General features: G+C 38.1%; 1 protein-coding gene across 3 annotated transcripts in view; it reads left to right on the top strand.

Moving 5' to 3' along the window:
• Positions 1–21,959, top strand: part of LOC125461815 (fibroblast growth factor receptor 2-like) — a 179,650-nt gene that overhangs the window by 59,579 nt on the left and 98,112 nt on the right. Inside the window, exon 1 of one of the 3 annotated variants that reach the window (XM_059653059.1) lies at positions 20,899–21,042. The exons of the other annotated variants lie outside the window; for them this stretch is intronic. The gene's annotated coding sequence lies outside the window, so the exon portion shown is untranslated. Of the gene's footprint in view, positions 1–20,898; positions 21,043–21,959 lie in introns of those variants that run through there. 3 annotated transcript variants of the gene reach the window in all.

Raw genomic sequence — 21,959 nt, 5'->3', positions numbered from 1 at the left:
AACTTAAGTAGTTCTTGCACTATATTAACAATTTCTTGTACTGTGTGATTGTTTAACCCATCAGGTATGAGATTTTAACTTGGGGTGAGGCTCAGTACTGGAAGGAAGCAGAAGGAAAATATTTTTGCGGAGTGGAAATATATACGATGTCCTTTGCTTCTAACTAACGTTGTATGTACTGGGAAATAACAATGTTGACTGGAAAATTATCTTTCCCAACTAAATTATAAGTTTCTAGAAAACTTGGGATTTTTATTCGGTATGTTATAACAAAAGACACTTTTCATTTATTTATGTAGTTAGTGTTTAGCACTAATCACATTTTTATAAAACTTTGGGGGAGTTGAAAGGGCCCTCAAGGTACAGTGGTAATTTCCCTATTGGGTTCAAGTCCCACCTGCTCCATAGCTGTCTAATAACATCTCTAAACAGGTTGACTAGAAAATATCTTTGGGGAAGTTGATATTTTCATTCTTTTGGAAAATGTACTTTGAGACCTGTTCAAGAACAGTGTGTGTCAAACCATCTTTCTGAGGTCTGTAGTCACTGAGGCATCTCTAGATAGTTCTGCTTAAATATTCCGTGCAAAAGTGTTATTAATGCTTATATTTTGGAGAGCACAGTTGACAATTTACATGTTATATTAACTGTGAACAAAGCACTATAGACAACCTTACGAAAGCCCAAAATACATGTTTATGTAGAATTGCAACAGTTTTTGCACGACTGCATATGCCCTTTTCTAAAAGCAAAATACTATCAATGATGGAAACCTGAAATAAAAATAATATGTGATGGTGAAACTCAGCAGGTCTGGCATCATATGTGGCATGGGAAAAACAACTTATTGTTTACATTCAGTTTGACTCTACTTCAGAACTGGAGAATGCACCCAAACTTTCTGAGTTTGTACAGCAGTTCTTGTTTTTGTTTATAACCCTTTCTGTTTCATATTAAATTTTATTGGTGTATGTCTGTATTTCAGTATGCTGCATGCTGCGGTACGTAGCTGTGTTGTCCCTTTGTTTAAAACTGACCCATTTTGACCTATGGGAAAAAGACAGTTTCGCGTTCTTGTGCTAATTAAATCAATTCTACGAATGCAAATATAGGAACCAGTGCTTTGTATGATCCCAGAATGTAAGTCTAAAATGATTTAAGTACAGGTTTTACTGCCACTTTGAGGTCAAAATGCTTTATATCCATGGCGGTCTCATTAGACCCTTGTGTGAAATTTTTTCAACAACTAGGCTGTACTGTTTTAACTTGGTTATGTATGTATTGGAAGTTTCTAAAGCAAGAAGAGAGGGAATTGAGTTGGATGATCATCCATGGTCATAATGAATGATGGAGTAAGCTTGAAAGGCCGAATGTCCTACTCCTGCCCTTATTTTGTATGTCCTTGTGTCATATTGAGATGATTTCAGAATTTGATAATTGTTCAGATTTCAGCCCTTTTGGTTTCTTTCAAGTATGTTGTAGACTTATTGGGGGGCCAGTTTAGCCAAGTTGGTTGAACAGTTGGTTTGTGAAGCAATGTGATGCCAAAAATTGGGTTCAATACCTGTCACTGCCTGATGTTACCACGAAGGACTCTTCTTCTCAACCTCTCTCCTTGCCTGAGGTGTCGTGGCCCTCCGGTTAAGTCACCACCAGTTGTGTCTCCCTAATGAGAGAGCAGCTCTATGGTCTGGTAAAACTATGGCGACACAAGCCCATTATAGATTTGTGGGGAACATAATTACAAAACTCTTCAATTGAAAAGTATTTTTTTTAATAAACGCAGCCCAAAAATTTCCCTTTATGTAACTCTAAGGATGAAATTCATGTGCTTTAGCTTGACCTAAAACTTTTCTTTATAATACTTAGAAGATATTTTATAGTTACATTATTAAAATTCAATTACTTTTTGAACATATTAATACCCTGATTCTTGTTATTCAGCTATTATTTTGAATGATATTCCAATTCATTATAATGGAAGTGTGAGGACTATAAGCCCTAATAATGGTATATAGGCAGGAACAAGAATGAATCAGGTAAAAAGAAATTAGATAAATTGTCTGTTGTTACAATGTTCCTGTTTGCGTGAAAATATTTTCTGTTTATCTTGCATGAACGTCAGCTTTCTTAAACTCCCTCCTTGTTCCATGTAATAGATTGGAACTCCAAATTTCTCTGCCACCGCAGGGTAGTTTATTGTGCTGTACTTACTTTAATCAACTGTACTTTTCATAATAGCACAGCAGTTTTTTTTTGTTTATGTACTGAAGGCGTTGGAAAATTGTTAGTAATTATTTGACCTCCAGTGAGAGTACAATGCTTCAAGGGAATAATTGAGCTACAAACCCTACATGTGGGAACCAGAGGCTGTACAGCAAATGACAACTTCTGTTAGCCATGTGTTTGGAATGAAAATTCAAGACTATCCTTTTTCCACTTCAGAGATTCAAAAATATTACAGGTACAGTCTTGGTTAAAGTTTTTGTGTATATGTAGTACCTCAAAATCGAGACACGCTGATATGTACCTGAGTTGTGCCAAAAATTAGATAACTATCAATTTCAAGGAGTTTCATTTGAGGATTTCTGTCTTGAGTTTCAGTGACTTATTTCCTGCAATTCTTTGTAACTCAACTCAATATATATGCATCACGACTCTATGGCGCCCTGCTAATGATATGTGTTCAGCAATGGTGGAAGTACTTGCCATTGTCAACGTTTCCCAGGATTCTTGGCACCATATTTAAACCCCGGCTGTGTACCATGTCAAGTGTTGCCAGCCAAGAGCTACCCTTCACAGTTCATGTAGTCAATATGAAAGGGCGACTGTCTGTGTGGAGTTTGCACATTCCCCCGTGTCTGCGTGGGTTTCCTCCGGGTGCTCCGGTTTCCTCCCACAGTCCAAAGATGTGCAGATTAGGTGGACTGGCCATGCTAAATTGCCCATAGTGTTCAGGGGTGTGTGGGTTATAGGGGGATGGGTCTGGGTGGGATGCTTCACGGGGCGGTGTGGACTTGTTGGGCCGAAGGGCCTGTTTCCACACTGTAGGGAATCTAATCTAAAAGGGAAAGACTTCAGAGGGCACATAAGTCGTTTGGTATGAGGCATGGGATTTATATGTATTTTAATATGATATATTTGAGAGTTTGGATTTTAGGATTTGAACTGGTGGCATTTGTGTTTTCTGTGTCTGAAGGTATCTAGTAATTAAATTGAAAGTACAATTTTAGCCATGGTGATTTTATTTTTAAACACTGTGTGAAAGAAAGATTTTCCTAGAGGGTAATGAATTTTTGTTTATGCTGGGAAAACTTTACACTTGATTAAATTAAACTGTTGTGCACCAGATTCCAGTTTAGAAGGTCCAGGATAGATGTTTTCCTTTTGATGAGGAGAAAAGCCCATAGTCTACAAAATTTTTTTTTTAAGTTTGTTTGGCAGTTTTTCAGGGTTTTGTTTTTGAGCTATACCTGGATATATGAAGCAGTTCCTCCTGAGAAAGGGAGAAGATAGTTTTGATTCACTAAAAGGAGGTTAGCTGAAGGAGTTCAGTAAAAGTTTCAGACCAAAAATGCTTGGTTAAAACCTGGAAGGAATTGCTTGAAACTGTGAAAATATAAACTCAGCCTCTTTCTTGATTTGTCATATGACTATCAGATTCACACGACCTAGAATTGAGGCCACAACTAAGTCAAACTCTGTGTGGATTAGAGAAGGGTATTCACTCTCTCTCTAATGTTTGAGTATTGTAATGTAATGTTCATGTGATTGAGTTTGGGATTATATTTTTACTGTGTATTTCAAACCTTTTATCACTTTTTGTGTAAATATTTTGGTATGTTCTATCTCCTAGAATTTTGTTACACAAAAGAGTTTTTCAATGTTAAATCTGAATCTACATCATTGCATGTTTGTGACTGTGAGAGACTGGCTCGTTAAAACCAATAAAAAATATTAATCAAGCCAGATTTCAATCTGGGATTTGGCTTGCCCAGAAATATCAATGCTGGAGTCATAACAATGGCACGGGGTACGCTTTATTGCAAATAAAACTTACGTTCATATTCTTAGAATCCCTACAATGTAGATCGGGGCCATTTGGCCCAATGAGACTACACCAACCCTCTGAAGAGCATCCCACCCAGGACCACCCTAAACCTGTAACCCCACATTTGTCATGCCTAATTGACGTAACCTGCACATTCTCTGACACTGCAGAGTAAGTTAGCGTGGCCAATTCACTACCCTGCAAATCTTTGGACAGTGGGACAAAACTGGACACCTGGCTGAATCCCATGCATACAGACACTTGGTCAAGGTGGAATTGAATCTGGGTCCCTGGTGCTTAGGCAGCGGTGCTAACCATTGTGCCATTGTACTGCTCAAGTACATAAATTATGAGAAGCATGGATGGAAGGGTGATAGTCAAGTCTTTCTCCCAGAGTGGAAATGTTAAATACTAGGGGGCATAGGTTTAAGGTGAAAAGAGGGAAAATTTAAGGGTGTGCAACACTTACCTTGCCTTGACAATGAACTACTTCCCTTGGACTTTGAAACTTAACCATTTGGCTGAAGTACATGCAGTGTGTTTGCCACATAATCTGCAGGCACGTAACGTATGCTTGATATCAAGGATCTGTACAGCAACACGTCCACCCTTCTGAATGATCAGTGTTGACAGCCATGATAAGCTGCCCAGCTTCGTATCTACACTGAAGGGGAAGAAAATAAGTACTGTGACCCTTTAAGCTCTGAGTGGAGCAAAGTGCACAAAGGCAAGGCAGAGCTGTTGTGAGTACGTGAAAAATGAATAAGCTATAAAAGAGCAAACAAGGCGCACACTAGTCTCATTGGAGGTGGTTGCTGGTCACTGTGAGCAAAGTGACCTGGTGGTAACATCGCAATGAAGGTTGTCGTTGAGCTCCAGTGTCCTGTGTTAAAGTGGAGGTTTGTACTCTGACTTGGAGATGTGCCATGAAAATGTGTTAAGACTGGTACATGTTCAATGCCAGCCTCCATGGACTTGTGGGGGTGGGAGGAGGCTGCTATCCATGAAATGTGCCGTGAGTTTTTGGGACTGCTGTTCAAAATGGAGTCTCAAAGGAGCCCGTGCAAACTGGAACTGGGTTTGCTGGAAATTTGCAGTAGCTTTCATGTTGCCAGTTGTCACCATCTAGTTGTCACCAATGCATGGGAGAAAAGGAAAATGCAAAACAATGAGGTGAGATTTGGTACTAATGATATGTAACTGCATGTAAATAGGCCTCTTGCCACTCACTAGTGGGGTTCTCATCCTGTTGTTCAAAGGTTGGTTGCAGAATCAGAGTTTTGTTTCCTCAAAAGCAAAGATCTAATTTTTTGAATATATTCTTTTCCCAACAGATTTGTTGTTGCTCATGGCAGAGGCTGGGAAAATTCAGCCTATTGTAAAGTATGAACATTCATGAGGACGCATTGTATATCTCCCCTCCTATATCTGAATATATAGCATGTATCAACTTGGTAACATGTATGTTACTGTACTAACTCAGTCATATAGTTTCAGATGTGAAGCATGTGGATATGTCACCTGAGTTCAATCTATTTGCTGACATCTGTGGATCTATAGCACCATATGACCCAGGGCTGTGAATATGAGTGCAGTGGAAACGTGGGCACATGGATACTGTTATGATCTCAACCGATGTTATTACTAGACAAGTCAAATCCCAAACTGAAATTCAATTGATAGGTTGATTGTTATTTTTTGTTTTTTTAAATAGGCCTCTCACTAAAATGTAAGTATGTAATTTTGCAGATTGGAAAAAATGTTATAATGTGAAAGAAATGAACAAAAATAGCATAAACGAAAATATTTCCATATCCATGTTTAAAGATTTAGAAACACTGTAAAAAGTATCCAACGGTCTCAAAAGCGCTCCTTTACAGTACTCATTGCAAGAGAATCTCTTCTCTATGACTCCATGGGCCTATTTTAACTGACATTTAAAATTTCAACTTTTAAGATAAAAATTGAAAGAACTGCAGATGCTGTAAATAGGAGAAAAATAGAATTGCTGGAAAAGCTCATCAGATCTGGCAGTATGTATGGTGAGAAATCAGAGTTAACATTTTAGGTTAAGTGACCCTTCTTCAGAATTGATGGTGGCTAGGAAAATGTCGGTTTATATTGCAGAAGATTGGGTGAGGAGAAGGGGTAAGGATTAAATGATAGATGGAGATAGAACCCAAAGAGAGAGAAGATCAATTGGACAGAAAAAGGAGTGGATTACAAGCTGGTTAGCAGGGTGAATAGCTAATAATGGGGACTGTTAATGGCTAACAATGGGTAGTGAGTAATAGTGGACTATGTGATAGCAAGGCTGGGTTTGTAGTGGTTCCGGTAAGGACATAAGAAAGCTGATCCCAACCCCCACAAACGAGGCCTTGCTATCACATTGTCCACTATTACATATACCGTCCATTGTTAGCCATTAACAGTCCTCCTTACAAACTATTTATCAGATAGATGAATGGACTCTCCAACTTCAAATAATGTTGATTGTTGTTCTTCCATCGCGTAATGTGATCTGTATGTTTCACTCTGTCCAAGTTTTTCCACCCTATGATCTGTATGTCCTTGCTTACAATGATTTGCCTGTACTGCTTGCATACAAATTATTTCACTATACTTAGATACACATGACAATAAACCAAATCAAATCAAATTGACCCTCCTAGCCAGATCAGTATCCACTCCTTTGTCCAAGTGCTGTTAGATTCATAGAGCTGTACAGCATGGAAACAGACCCTTCAGTCCACTTGTCCATGCTGACCAGATAACCTATTTAAATCTGGTCGTGTTTGCCAGCATTTGTCCAATATCTCTCTAAACCCTTCCTATTCATATACCCATGCAGATGCTTTTTAAATGTTGGAAACATACAAACCTTCACCACTTCCTCTGGCAGCTCATTCCATACACGGGTTCAGAGGAAAAGTCACTTGATCTGAAATGTTAACTCTGATTTCTGTTCGCAGCTGCTGCCAGACCTGCTGAGTTTTTCCAGCTATTTCTATTTTTGTCTCCAGCTTTTTTCAGTCTGTTAGCCTCTTACTGGAGCCTTCATTCAATTGAGCTTAAATTTTCTCCACTTCAAATAATCTGGAACTTTTGCTAAACTTCTTACACTGAGGTAATTTATTTTTAACAACTTTTAAGCGTTTTTCTCTGAAGCAACAACAAATGTAGCTAGGTTCAGCCAAGAACCCACCAATACTACCAAACTGAAACTATATAAAAAGTTTGTTCCAAGCTGTGGGTGATTTTCCCCTCATTAAAAGAAGAAAAAATATTCTTGGCTTTCTATACTGGAACTTATGCACAATTGTTTATTTTGAGAGTATTTTACCAGTGGACAATTAAAATAAAAATCCTTTACTCTACAGGAAGATTTTCTCTCAGTCTTTTAAAAGAAATCACCATGGATACAGAAATACTTACAAGCTGATCACTAAACCTACAAATACCCACAATACTTGAATGCCATCAAATTCAAAAATCCAATCTCAAAATAAATGTGATGAAAATATGTATAAATCATGCACCTTGCGTCAAAATATATAATCCACTACATATTCAGACAAGTGGATAAATGGTACAGCATAGACATTGATGTATGATAGAGTACTGTCTGAAGTCACAATTCATAACATAGACCAATGCACATGGCTATATTTATTATAATATAGTGCAAAGATACTCACTCCATAGACAATAACTTGTATGCAATCAGCATCTGTCATTAAGAACATCTCTGAATTATTTTCAAGATGAAAAGTGGACCAGACTTAGACCCTGGCAAGGCACATAGATACATAACTTAACATAGAGCAATGAATATATACTGTCTTGTGGATGTGTGATATAGTCCAAATTAGGTATATAAACCCACAACATTTCTGTCTCATCTTTTCAACTAACTTTGCAGTGCAAAATTATTATTTACTAGACTCGCAACAGTTTGAAAAGCTATTATTACATTATAGATGATTTATTTCACTTCTGTACAGAAGTTCAGATTAGTGATCCTTAATCATTGCAATGATCACGCTGAATGAGAAGCGATAACTATACAGGATGTTGGCTGGTGTTCAATTAGAAGTTTAGTAAATCATACAAAAAACTTTTTCCATTTTAATCGTAGAAGCTGTGTGCCCTGTGAACATCATGAAATAATTAGATTCTCTTTGGCTAAGAAATCTCATTCTGCTATTGTATAAAAGCTCTCCAGTTCCGTATAGAGCAGTAACTAATTATTGTGGATACTATAGTTCAAATTAGTTTGAGGTTGAAATCCATGCATATGTTGAAATGCAAAGGAGTTAAACCTAATTGTGATATGCTAATTAATGTACATCATTACAAGAAGTGATGTGATTTTGCCATCTCACAGCCTCATGGCAAAGTGTAGCCACAGTAACCTGTTTCTTAAAGAAAGTTAATGTTTTCCTAATCGCAAGAAATTCTAAATATTTTCAGCAGCACAAGAAGACCAAGAATAATGTGTATGTATTTTTCTGCCTTTTAGTAACTTAGAAGTATGTGCATCTTTGAATTACTGCTGGAATTCTGTGAACTGCCTTTAAATTTACTAAGCCACAGTCACTCCAAATGCCATTTGAACCTTCCTGAGCATAGATATGCATTCAAAAGGCCGTGGTCCCCAAAACGTTAGTAGAAATGCAAGTTCTCTGTTTCGTGCTCAAGTTTGGCGAAAATATTGTATGCAATTGTCGTGCACAAAACATTGGTATATTGAGATGTGAGCAGCTGTTTATGAAATCTTGCTGCAGTCTGTTGTCTGACAAGAGTTACTGCTGCTTTTAATTTGACTCAATTTTGCAAGTCTTTATCCTACTTTATTCATGGCTGTATATTAAGGGAACTCTGCGTACTTAAATTATATTGCAGTTTATTTTTAATTAAATTTTAAGTTTTCCAGGTGTATGCAATGAATACTCTAGTTTCAAAGCTAATCACAGCGCTATTCCAGTTGTCTGCTGTAATTGGACTGTTGATGGGAGCTGTGGAATAATAAAAGGTAGGGTGCAATTTTTTGACATTTGGAAATACACATGGAATATTGGTCATTTAATAGTCTGCTCATGTGCTTACAGCTATCATTTCTCCCAGATGTATCTGTACAGGGCTTTGGTGATTTTGGTTGCTGACTTGTAGTGTGACATTCACTCAAGTAATCCAACATCATTAAATGCAATGAATAAAATGTGTGAGATTGCATTTAATGCCTTTTCACAAATATTTTGTTGTTAAATATTTAATATTAAACATTAAAGTTGCACTATTTCAAAACCTATTGTTCTGATTTGTTAGCAGTTGTAGGTACTTGAATGTGCATCGGTGGCTTCCTACGTTCGGTGATACAATCTTTTGATTCAGCGGAGAATGCTAAGTTCAGGTCCAACATTAGCCACTTGAGCACATGAACTAGTTCTGAAGGATCATTTTGAGGCTGAGGTTAAATTATGGTTCTAACTGCACTTTGTGGTGGACTTAAAAGATCTAAGGGAACAGCAAAAGCAAAGTCACAAAGAAGAGTGAGAGAAATCAAGAACCATTGGTGGAATGAGAAAGCTAAGGAGCTGCAATTCCCTCCGGGTCCAACACCCTTGGCCTCAAACTAGTGGAGAGTAAGGATGGAATCCTTTTGATAAATAGGGAATATAACAGCCTCCGATGGAGAGAATACTAAACCATGATACAGTCATTGACGAAGACGAAGTTCAGGAAATCCCTCAACTCTCCATCAGAGAAAATCTTGGACTCCCATCTAATGCAGCAGATGTTGAAGCCACCATTAGATACATGAAGAATGGAAAAGTGATGGTAGTAGATGGGATTTCAGTGGAGATTTCCAAACTTGGAGAAGCTTACCCATTGTCTCGGTGGCACCGTGGCTCAGTGGTTACCACTGCTATCTCACAGCAGCAGGAACCTGGGTTCAATTCCACCCTCAGGCGACTGTCTGTGCAGAGTTTGCACATTCTCCTTGTCTGTGTGGGTTTCTTCCAGATGCTCCGGTTTCCTCCCACAATCCAAGGATGTGCAGGTTAGGCAGATTGGCCATGCTAAATTGTCCATAGTGTCCAGGGATATGTAGATTAGGTGGGTTATAGAGGGATAGGTCTGGGTGGGATGTCTGAGGGTCAGTGTGGACTTCTTGGACCTGTGCCCACACTGTAGGGATTCTACAATGTTGAACCGATGGAGACCTCAGCTGGTTGGAATCTAAGAAGAAAATGACATCCACCTCATACTGTGGAGCTTCAATATGTGGATGACAGTGTCATCTCTGCTCTCAGAAGAGAGCTTTCATGTCTCACTTTGTTGGAGTTGGTCATTGTTGAAGAGAATTGTCAGTTGAGTCAGAATCATGGCCTTCATGTTCAGGTCAATCAGAAAAGATAATAAAGTGCCTCATAGAAATCTTAGTGGGAAAGAGTAAACTTGTTATTTAGTGAAGTGCAGAAGGAAAAGTCTGATCCCACCATATTCATAGGCTTTTAAAATAATTGCCATTACATATTATACATGTAGGTATAGTGAAATTATAAATGCAGCTAAAAAATTGGGAGGGAATTTAGCTGAATTCTTTTAGATAAATGGCTGTAGATAGTAGAGTCCCATCCTGTTCGTTGAGGAATTGAAGGACGGAATGACTTATAACGAAGGATATAAACAGAGAGCCACATGAGAGGACAAGCAGATGGCATTGTAAGAGGGCATTTGCAAAACTTTACTTAGTCATTAATTCGGCATGGACCAGCTTGGGCCAAAGGGCCTGACTCTGAGCTGTAGGTCTCTATGATTCTGTTTATTTTTCCAAGGTCATAATAATCAGTTTTGCAAGGTAACAAACAGCACTTGCTCAGTATGATGCAGCTGGGAAACATCAGGTGGTGGACATAATGGTCAGAGGGGCAATGACAAGCACTGATATCAATGTGGCATGTAGCCATTGTAAAGTGGAATGTATAAATATCTGTACTTTGTTGGAAAAGGTAGAGTGTCACTGACCTCCGATCTGAGCTGTGTATAGACCCCACCTCAAGATCCTTGAGAGGTATAATCGATGCTGTTTGCGATGGATTCTTTGCATCATCTGAGAGGATAGGCATACTAATGTCAGCGTCCTGGGAACAGCTAATAGTATGAGTACTGAGGGCGTGGTATCCTGCTGGGCTGACCGTGTGCTTAGGATGCCTGAGTTCAGACTACCAAAGTGAATTTTCTTTACCCAGCTCAAGGAAGGCACTTGAACGAGAGAGGGCAAAGGAAATGTTTCAAAGACTTTCTGAAGGGTTCCCTCAAGAAATGCAGCACTGATGTCAACGTATGAGAGACTGTTATTCAGAAGAAACTGACCTGGAGAAAACCCTTGAATGAAGGGGCACATATGTTTGAGAGCACCTGTCGACCAGAGGAAGAACAGAAAAGGAACCAATGATCTTAAGGGCAAGGACCAATTCCACTTCCTGGAAACACCTGCCAAGCGTGTGTTTGGAGATGCAACTCTAGAATCAGGCTTATCAGCCATGCAAGGCCCCACAGAACCCACGAGTGGTGAAACAGAATTTTCTAGGTTGACAATCATACTCCTCAGTGAGTGATTGCTGATGACAAAAAGATCTGAGGGCACAGTGGAGCGCGCACCTTTTGAGCTGGCCAATATTCATCTTTTCAATCCGGTTGCATAGTTGTTTATCTCACAGCAGCTGTTTTCACACACGATCCCCAATAAGAACTGAGATTGTATTCGTTTGACTACACTTGAGTGACTACACTTAAAGCATTTCGTTGCCTAGAAAGTTCATTTCGATGTCTTGAAGACATGAAGACCGTCATATGAATTTTTATTCCTTACACGTCATTCAGTTACCAAGAACGTGTTAAGTATAGGTTGGGTGTATCCCCGGTCTTGACATTCTTCAGTTGGTTGTTTGCACGTGTGTTCCCTCAGTCAGGTTTAAGATATGATATATACTGGAAGGGGAAATTATAAAGCAGTTTACCATCCAAAGGACGTATCAAACAAATATGCCTGACGGTGCATCCTCAGATGAGAAAGTTCTAAGTCCATATGTGAAGGGATTGTTATTTGTAGAAGACACAGTAGTATCTATAATTTAATTCAGTAAGCCTCTGAAATAGCCACTGCTAGTATTCAACATTTTTAGGTCCTAAACAATTTGTATTTTTCATAAGTATGAAATTGGTCTGGGGAACTGTGCATTTGATGGTGAGTAAATTTAAGTTAATAGCCTGACCAATAAATTTAAACCAATTGCCTTCTCATTATGTTAGAGAAATTCAATTTAATTCAAATGAATTGGATCCAGAAAGGATCACTTCTTCCTAACACCAGATTGAGGAAATGTCTGCAGCATGCATTCCAGGATTTTTAGGAGATAAGAGGGTGAGCTGGACTGGTTTAAATTTGTGCATCCAGATGGCAGCCAGGCCCTGCCTAAGCTGTCTGGAGATACTGGCCAGAGTTAACAGAAGGGCAGCATTATGATATGACATTTCTAGTTAGTTGTGTTTCCTTTCTTTTAAAAAAAAAATGCCATCGTTCTTGAACATATGAACACATGAACAGAAACAGTTTGCTCTATGGCCTGTTTTCTAAATCATGTTCAAATACATTTAGTAAGGGAATAGATAGAATGTAGAGAGAATTTGGTGCAGTGAGGGTGTTTAATGACTGTAGTTTCTATAAGTTTAAGACATTAAGTACTTACAATTAGGAACAAACGATTTGTTGAAGTAATACTTTAAACTAGGTAAATTGTTGGCTAAGTTTTCCAGTGGGATGGATTCCCCCACAGACTGACATAAGACCTAGTACCATTCTGTCCAGAAATCCAGCTGCACTCTGAGTGGTAATGTACTGGGGCAACTTTAATTGGGTCAGAGTGGTATCCCTGACCTGGAAGGAAGTCCCATCCTAGCAACTGCCGAGTATTCTGATGGGCGGCAGCTGTGTAGTCCTGTTAGCACCAGGATTGAGTAGTGACCATTGCTAAAAGAACAAAGGATAGTACAGCAAAGGAACTGGTCCTTCAGCCCTCCAAGGCTGCGCCGACACCTTTTGCCCTTCCATACTAAAATTATGTTCATTTACAGGATCCGTATCCCTCTATTTCCTTCCTAGCTTTCATCCAGGTGCTTCTTGAATGCTTCTCTTGTGTCTGCTTCCACTGCCTCCTCTGGCAGTGACTCCCAAGCACTTACTACCCTTTATGTGAAAAACTTGCCTCGCACAGCTCTTTTAAACTTCTTCCCTCGCACCTTGAACCTGTGTCCCCTCGTAATTGATCCCTCCAACCTGGGGGGAGAAAAGCCTCCTACTTTCCACTCTATCCATGCCATTCACAAACTTATAAACTTCTGTCAGGTCGTTCTTCAATCTTCTGCATTCCAGTGAAAACAAACCCAGTCTATCCAAACTTTGTAGCTAAAATCCCCCATACCAGGCAATATCCTGGTAAACTTTTTCTATACCCTCTTCAAAGCATCCACATCCTTCTGGTAGTGTGGTGACCAGAAGTGTACACACTGTTTCAACTAAAGTTCCATAAAGCTGCAGTATATCTTGTGTAACCTTATACTCAGTGCCCTTTTTAATGAAGGCAAGCATGTCATAAATCTTTTTTGCAACCTTGTCTACCTGTGCTGCCACCTTCAGTGATCTGTGCACCTGCACACCCAAATCCTTCTGCTGAGACTAAAATGAGTTCACAAACATGAAGAGGTAATGGATCCTGAACATATATTGGATGTATCAGTGAATTTTGATGAGTTCTGCTTGACAGACCCCTACAAGTGATAGGTGGAAGGCAGGAAGTGTGTCAGATTTTACAGGGGTGAGATGAGGGGGTACATTCATCTGATGGGCCGGGTGATTGTGGAGGTGCTACTGATGAACACAGAAGGTTGCCCAAAGAAATTAAGGTCCCATGCTACGTTCTTTGTCCGTGATTTCCACAGCAGTGTGTAAGTTGCGACAGAAGGAGAATTAGGCTCTTAAATCTACAACCTTTTGAAAGGAGAAGTCAAAGCCATACAACAGAGTGGTGCTTTGGGTAAAGTCAAAGAGATCATCAGGAACTGACTGAAAATTTAATAGGAAAAACAGGCCATATTAGGGCTAAATAATAAAAAATAAAAGATGCTATATTTAAATGGAGGATGCCTTTTTAACAACATCGATGATTGAAAGACAAACAATTAAACAGGTTTGGTACAGTGGTCATTACTGACACACAGTTGCAGGGTCACCAAGGTTGTGACTAAACAAAAGATGGACAAAATGGGAAGAAGTAGTTGGGTATAACACTTTATTAAGAAAGAATGTAATAAACGCAGCAGAGAGAAAGTACCTTGATCCAAAAAAAGTCACAATATGGAATTTATGTGGGTGGAGTGAAGAAATAATAATTATTGTTGGGAATTGTTTATAAGGCCTTGGTGATAATCATAGTGTTGGACTGTCTTTAAATTAAGATATTAGAGGAGTATTCAACAAAGGTAATGCAATATCTTGGTGAACAATAATCTTCTATATACTAACTAGTTAGCAAAAGTAGCTTGCACGATGAATTCATAAACTGGGTTCAAGATAGTGTTCTTGACCAATATTTTAAGTAATAACTAACGCAGACTTTTTCACATTTAGCACTGTGCAATGACATGGAAATAATTGGTAATCTTAAAGTAAAGAATAATCTGGCAGAGTGATCATATGCAATCTCATATCAAGTCTGTTATAGTCCTGATAGAGATTGATTGACTAACTTTTAAAAGATGATTCCAATTCCCGGTGACCAACTCAAAGAAATTGCAGGACAGGAATTCAAGTTCTAACACCTTTCCTGTAACAAGCAACTAAAAGCAATATCAATTAGACATTACTTAGAGATAACTAATACTCAAGTCTACATAAAAAAAGCCCTAATTGATGTGTGAATTATAGACCCAGAATAAACTCTCTATCATAATATTTTTACTCTCTAGATTGGACCTTCTTGAAACCCAGACTTTACATTGTCATTAGGAGATTGACCTTTTAATACAATCTTGATCAGGTTTTGACTATGGATGACGGTTCTTTTTCATGGTTTCAGCTTTTTCTAATGTTCAGGTCTGTGAAGCAAGCCTTAGGCAGTCGTACAAGTGAATTGATGCCCTCCTATTTAAATGCAGGATTATTTTTAAGTTTGTTCCCATGATTTGAACTCAGTGTTCTTGTCCAGGTTTAACGGTGCCCCTGACAATCAGTGCATTCTTCTGAAAGTAAAATCCTTAGCTGTTTTAAGAACTTCATTAAACTTACATCAATCAGATCATGATGCCCTTTCTTCAGTTAGTTAGCATTCTTTTAATTATTTTGTTCTTGTTTTCCTACTCAGTATCAACTTCTAACTCTTCTTTTTAATGTCTGCTTAGTCATTTTGAGGTTTTAATTTGCATTCAATGACATGGAATCCTTTCTTGTAGTTCTGTGGTATCAGTATTTGTTACAGCAGAGTCACCTGATTTTAAAGAACTGCTTCCCTTTGTTCCATCAGTTTTGATTGATACTACTGTGTTGTTATGTTTTGCTTCAGATCTACCTGCAGGTTTACTTCAGCCAGTTGCAATTCCTTTCCAGCTGCCATTGCTTTCAATCTGATTTTTCAACTGCTCCTTTAGCATTAGAAGTTTTAGTTTCTGTCTCACCTTTGGTTGAAATGCTAATTTCCACTTTAAGAATACGGATAAAGATGTTTGTGTGTTACTTGATGTCCCCTGTATGTTTTCAAGTTCAGCGTCTTTACTGGACTTCTCTAACATCACTGGAGACATCTGTACTTCGTTTCCAGTGAGGCCATTTCCCTGCATAAATTTGACACCACTAATAAATAATTTTAATGCAATTGTCACAATTAAACTACTGAAATTAAACAAATTTTAGATTAACTTCATTTATAGAACAGTTTCATAATCTCCTCATTGCCTTCATTTATACATTTTTAAAAAAAACCTTCTAAAGGGACCTTTTGGAGCACATTCAGTAAATGAACTGAGTCTATACCTCCATTAATATTTAATATGCTTGGCTGCTTTACCAGACAAGAAAATGACAACTGCACTCTTGAGTTACTGTTTTTATAATTCTTCATGCTCTGTCGCTCCAATAGTAAATATGTGAAGCTATTAGTTTCTCTCAAACTCCCCCGTTGACACATTATTTCCTGACGTCACCCTATTCTCTCCTATAGATATCTTGATGGTACGCATTAATTTTGACCAATCTGCCTTGACAAATCCCCTCCTAAGACAAAAAGAATATATCGGTCCTCTTCATTCATACTTCTCCCCCATTTGGTATTTTGCCACCATGAGGAGTATCTGTCTTTTTGTTGTTTTCTTCCTCACTGTAACCAGTGTTCCGTTCACTATTGGCTATCTTGCCTCTCCAATGTTCTGTGTGGATACGAAAATAATGGTCTGCTACTGCTCACATGTTTGTGGGACAATTTGTAATCATCATCCATTTTTGCAGTTGCCCTTATTGTACAAAATCTTCTAGGTAAGACCATATTCCGAAGGGACACTATTTTAAAGTTCTTTCATTAATATTATCTCCAGACGTGTTCACAATCTTGCTTAACTTTCATAGATCTTACCACCTATTGATTATCATTTCCTTTTCCCTAGTAAATTCCATCGATGTCTGATCTTGTCTTTGCTTCAATTTCTAAATATGATCCCGAATGGTTTGGATACTAAGTTAGTTGCTTACATTGGTGTTCCTTTTTTAAAAAACTTATTTTATTCACTCTTGGGACCTGGGTGTCGTTGGTGGGGCCAGCATTTATTGCCGTTCCCTAGCTGCCCTTGGGAAGGTGGTGGTGAGCTGCCTTCTGTGAACCGCTGCAGCCACGTGCTGTTCGAATTTTGTAGCAATTTGTTAAGAAGAATACAAAACACATTTCAACTCCATTAACTAATTTTGGCATTAGGTGAATATTCCTTGCTAAAACAAAACTGAGTTAAATCCTAGCCATCAAGTTTTCTCCCCTGTTTGTATGACCAAGAGATTTCTTTTATTATATCAAGTTGCCTCAATTTCTATCCCCCTCTGGAATTTGAGGTTTGTGTTTTCTAAAGTTATTTTCTCCTTCTCTTTGAAATTCAATTTTGAAATTCAGTTTTGCATTTCTTTTTACTTTCTCTTTTTTCCCTTTCTTTCCCTTTTGCAGTTCAAGTTACTGAATTTATAACTGAATTCTAGCTAACTAATGTCTGAAAATGAGTGTTTATAAGATTCTGTTTCGGGATTGTCATTAATTTCAGATGAGATGAAGAGTAGCATGTGCCCTGTACTAATGTTTACCTAACAACAGGCTCAGATGATGTTGTTGATAAATTAAGGATGCCTCGGTTGCTTTGCTGGAAAGAAGGAATGTGGTGATCACATGGAGATATTGGTAACATCACTTGTATGGTCGAGAATGTCATTATGTTTGGGGTTTAATTAAATATTCCTCCGAGTTCTTGAAATTCACTATTTTTGCAGAGTCAAAGTTGTACAGCACAGAAATGGACCCTTTGGTCCAACTTGTCCTTGCCAACCAGATATCCTAAATAAATCTAGTCCCATTTGCCGGCATACGGTTATCTTCCTCTAAACCCTTCTTATTTATGTACCCGCCCAGATGCCTTTTAAATGTTGTAATTGTACCAGACTCCACTTTGTCCCGCAGCCCATTCCATAAACACAGTACTCTCTACGTGAAAATGTTGCCCCTTAGGTCCTTTTTAAATCTTTCACCTCCCACCCTAAACCTATGCCCTCATGTTTTGAACTTCCCTACCCTGAGGAAAAGACTTTGACTAGTCACCCTAGCCTTGCCCTAATGATTTTATAAATTTCCATAAAATCACCCTTCAGCCTCCGAAGCTCCAAGGAAAATAGCCCCAGCCTATTCAGCCTGTCCACGGAGCTCAACATACTTGTAAGTCTTTTCTGCATCCCTCCAAGTTTGACAACGTCTTTCTTATAGCAGGAAAACCAGGATTGAATGCAGTATTCCAAAAGTGGCCTAACCAATGTCCTGTGCAGCTGCAACATGACGTTCCAACTCCTGTACTCAATGCACTTACCAATGAAGGAAAGCATACTAAATGCCTTCTTTACTTTTCTCTCCTTTCTTCATTGTGGATTAGCATTATTAGCAACTTGGCTGATGTACAAGATTACACCATTAAAGGAGAGCACGGAAAAAGCCTTTTTTGGTTTATTTTTGTATCCAAGTGGGCAGATATTCTTGTATGTTGAAATCTTGCCCCAAATCCAATATAGCAAGTACATTGAGAAAAGCGCTTGATCAGCTGTGCTTTTGTTTTTGAAGTTTGTTTGATTTCAAAATGGCTGCCATTGTGTATTCAAAATTTAAAAACAAAACTCGAGGGTTCCCTTCACTGAGCCAATTATATGTTAGTGCTCAGATTTTGTTCAGCTAAAACAATATGAACTTTGTTACCACCAAATTTTTTCTGTTCTGTGCTCAAAATTGTAAATAATATAAAGCCTGATCAATTTGAGGAGATATAGTTGGAGAGGTAATAATCTGAAAAAATGAGAGAAGAATTATGTTGCTAGAAATAGTATCAATAAACCGCATCCTTAAACAGCATAACAACTTGGGATTGGTAGTGTGACTGACCCCATTTCAGATACCCTCCATTCTGTACGTAGGTTGTTTCGAAAACACAATTGGACTTTAGTTGCCTATCTCCTAAAGTCTCGCTTTTTTCGTTGTTTTGTTTTATGCTGTAATGGACCTCCTAGTCCATTAGAAACTGTTATGTTCCTAAAAAATATTGTTTACTCCTGCACGAATGATCCTTAACCTCCTTCAAAATAATTCAGATCATTAGAAAATTAACAAAACCTAACACTTTTTTTGTAAAATCGAGTATAAGTTTTCTGCTAGTTTTGTCACTTAATTTAGTTGTATGAATTGAAGCTTTACTTTCAGTACAATTTGGTTGGGCCGAATTGCCAGTTTGTGATGTATATTGTCTCTGGTACTGTAAAATAAGCTCAACAATCGTGTGTATTGTTCCCAATTCTACTAAGTACAGAAGAATTTATGGAATTGCATAATAATGTAAGCATGCAGCTGTCTCTTTATCATTTGTAAATTAGGCGCCTTTTGAGGTGTGGTGACTTTAAAATAAGGATTTCTTCAGGATAATGAGATAAGATAACTCCGCCTTCAGACATCTACCACAGAGGGAGCTATCGGTGTTTAATATGTAAGGGTAGAGTCAACATTTTTGTGGTTTCAGTCATACTTCTGTAGGTGTTTATGGCATTGTTTCAAAACTGCACAGGAGGGGGAGAAAATGATTCCAATGCACTCGGGATGTCAGTCAAACAGATGGGCAAGTTTCAAGAGCGAGAGTTAAATCAAGTGGAACAACCATTTATGTTATGAACCAGTAATACGTTTCAGACAGCTCCAGTGCAGTAATTTTTGGTTTATAATTCTAAAATACATCATGTGTGGTGATTTTTTTTTCTAAATGAGTGGAATTGAAAAATGCTGCGCTTTTTTCATTGTTTTGTTTTATGCTGTAAAATACTGGATACTGAATTTTCACGGTCTAGATTTAGAGAATTCTTCAATGTGCTTCTGTTAGGGGAGAAATGGTTACTGGAAATTATCATTAGAAGTTTGGGCAGTGACACTCTACTGTGGCAGAACAAGAAACCCAGTGCAGCCTTTGCCTGAATTTGCACTAAACCAATGGCACAAGCAGAGTCCCCAGGTAGTGTGAAATCAGAAAGATTACACAGTGTTTTTCAGGCAATGGGCAAGACCATGATTGGGCACAATTTGTAGGACTGAACATGTCTGTGTGCTACCTGGTGCCAAGAGAATTCGGGCAGATCTGTCTAATTTTGCGGTGCTGCGATCTGTGGATTTCTGAATTCTAATCGAACAATGAAGAAGCAGCCTCTAATGGCAGAATTGAGTACAGCAACAGAACAATTTATATTTTCCATTGATTTCTAATTATTTAAAATGTCAAGTTCATCAAACATGAATCCAGAAATAATGTGACAGCCAATTATCTTGTGCCAGCCTGTCAGTACGTCGAATTTGTCAAGCACAACTGAATGTATCTGCATTCGCTGATCACGATTCCCATACAATCTCATGATCTTATTGCTGCTCTCTGAAAAAATGAGTGAGCAGAAGCCACCTACTTCCTAGCAGAGATGAAAGGAAGAAGAACAGGCAGGCATTTCAAGTTAATCTATTCTCCTTTATCACTCAGTATGAGTTTGAACAGAGCTCATCCCTGAATCCAGCCATTTGGGGTAGATAATGCATGACATATTTTACATGCTGCACTTTATTACAAGTAACTAATGTTCACTGTCTAAGACTGGCATGTGCTGTCTTTTATAAACCTGTAGCTTTCATCCTGTAATTTACTTCACTCGTTATAAGCACTATCACTACTAATTTGTGTAGTTAGTTTATTATGACAGTTACAGTGCTTTTCAGTAACTAAGAACTGTTTCAGATATGTATATCTTCTGATTGGTTTTGGACTAGGATATCTCCAAAGGACTTTTGAGATTAGAGGCTCCCTGTGTAACAGTTCCAAAACCACAGCATGCTCAAGACAAATGAACCGTATTTAGAAATAGTTTACATTTTAAAAGCTCCTCCCTTTTTTGTTTTTTCTCGCTCCCATACTGTCAAAGTGTACTTTGAAGTAATTAATAGCAGTTTGAAAGACACAGTACTTATTCTGTGTGAGAACAGTCTCTGTTCAGACGTTCTGGCACCATTGTCTAAATGAGTATTCTAAAGTAGCTTGTCTATTTGGATAATGTAGTGGCAGATTCTGCTGCTGTTAGCTTGTAGCTGAGAAAAAAATGAGTATTCGGAAGACTTCAGCGTAAGGTACTATATAATACAATTATGCTTCTTAAGGCACTTCATAAACTGAATTTTTGATTCACAGTATCATAAATTTGTTCTATGATTGTATTAGAAATGCAAGACTTTATTTGTAAAATGAATATTTATGCTTTTCATTTGTTTAACATTTTAATATTAATTTCCTTGTAAAGTGATCTAGGAAAGTCTCAGGTCAAAATCTGATTTACGTTGAAATAAATTACAGTCAATTGTTGTTGGAAACTGTCTCATTGGTCTCCATATCTCTGGATCATGGAAGGCCAAATAAGCAGCTATTATTTGTGCTCATGATCAGTGCTCAATTACTTTTACCATTATCTTTAGTAATGTTCATCTGTTGAAGCTTGGTGAGAGTAGAATTGGGCTCAACTGTGATACTTCTGATGGTTGAACAGTTTGCCAATGCTTAATGTCAACTCTCATGGTAAACAAGTGACACTTTGGACGAAGTAATTGGTCAATAGGAGAAAGTTCACTTTTGAAGCATGATCCAAATTTTTCATCAGAAGAAGTAATAAAATTGGAGGGTAAATTGTCCAGTGTTTCTTGGTAAACGTTACAATGGCCATGTATGCATCTTGATAAAGGGCATTTGTAAATGTAATTCTAACAGGAATGAGGGATTAATTGTGTTCTCTCGCTTAAAAATGAATAACTAATATAACATTTTTATTGTATTGAGATAAAACCTATTCTTTCCTACCGTATCAGAGTTTTTCTGTACTTATTAACAGGCAGCTTTGTTCAACCTATTCTCTGTCCTTAATGTCCTGGCTGCTTATTGATGTTTCAGTATAAAATTCAGAATGGCAGTTTTGTTTTAAAGGAAGTCCCTGAGGTCTTTCAAGGATTTGATATATTGTTGGAGATAGACAAAATAAAATGGACCCCTCTTTTTG

Source organism: Stegostoma tigrinum, chromosome 20 (genome assembly GCF_030684315.1).
Source record: "Stegostoma tigrinum isolate sSteTig4 chromosome 20, sSteTig4.hap1, whole genome shotgun sequence".
Classification (NCBI taxonomy): domain Eukaryota; kingdom Metazoa; phylum Chordata; class Chondrichthyes; order Orectolobiformes; family Stegostomatidae; genus Stegostoma; species Stegostoma tigrinum.
Note: the sequence above shows the minus strand (reverse complement) of the source record. Positions and strands in the feature narration are given on the sequence as shown.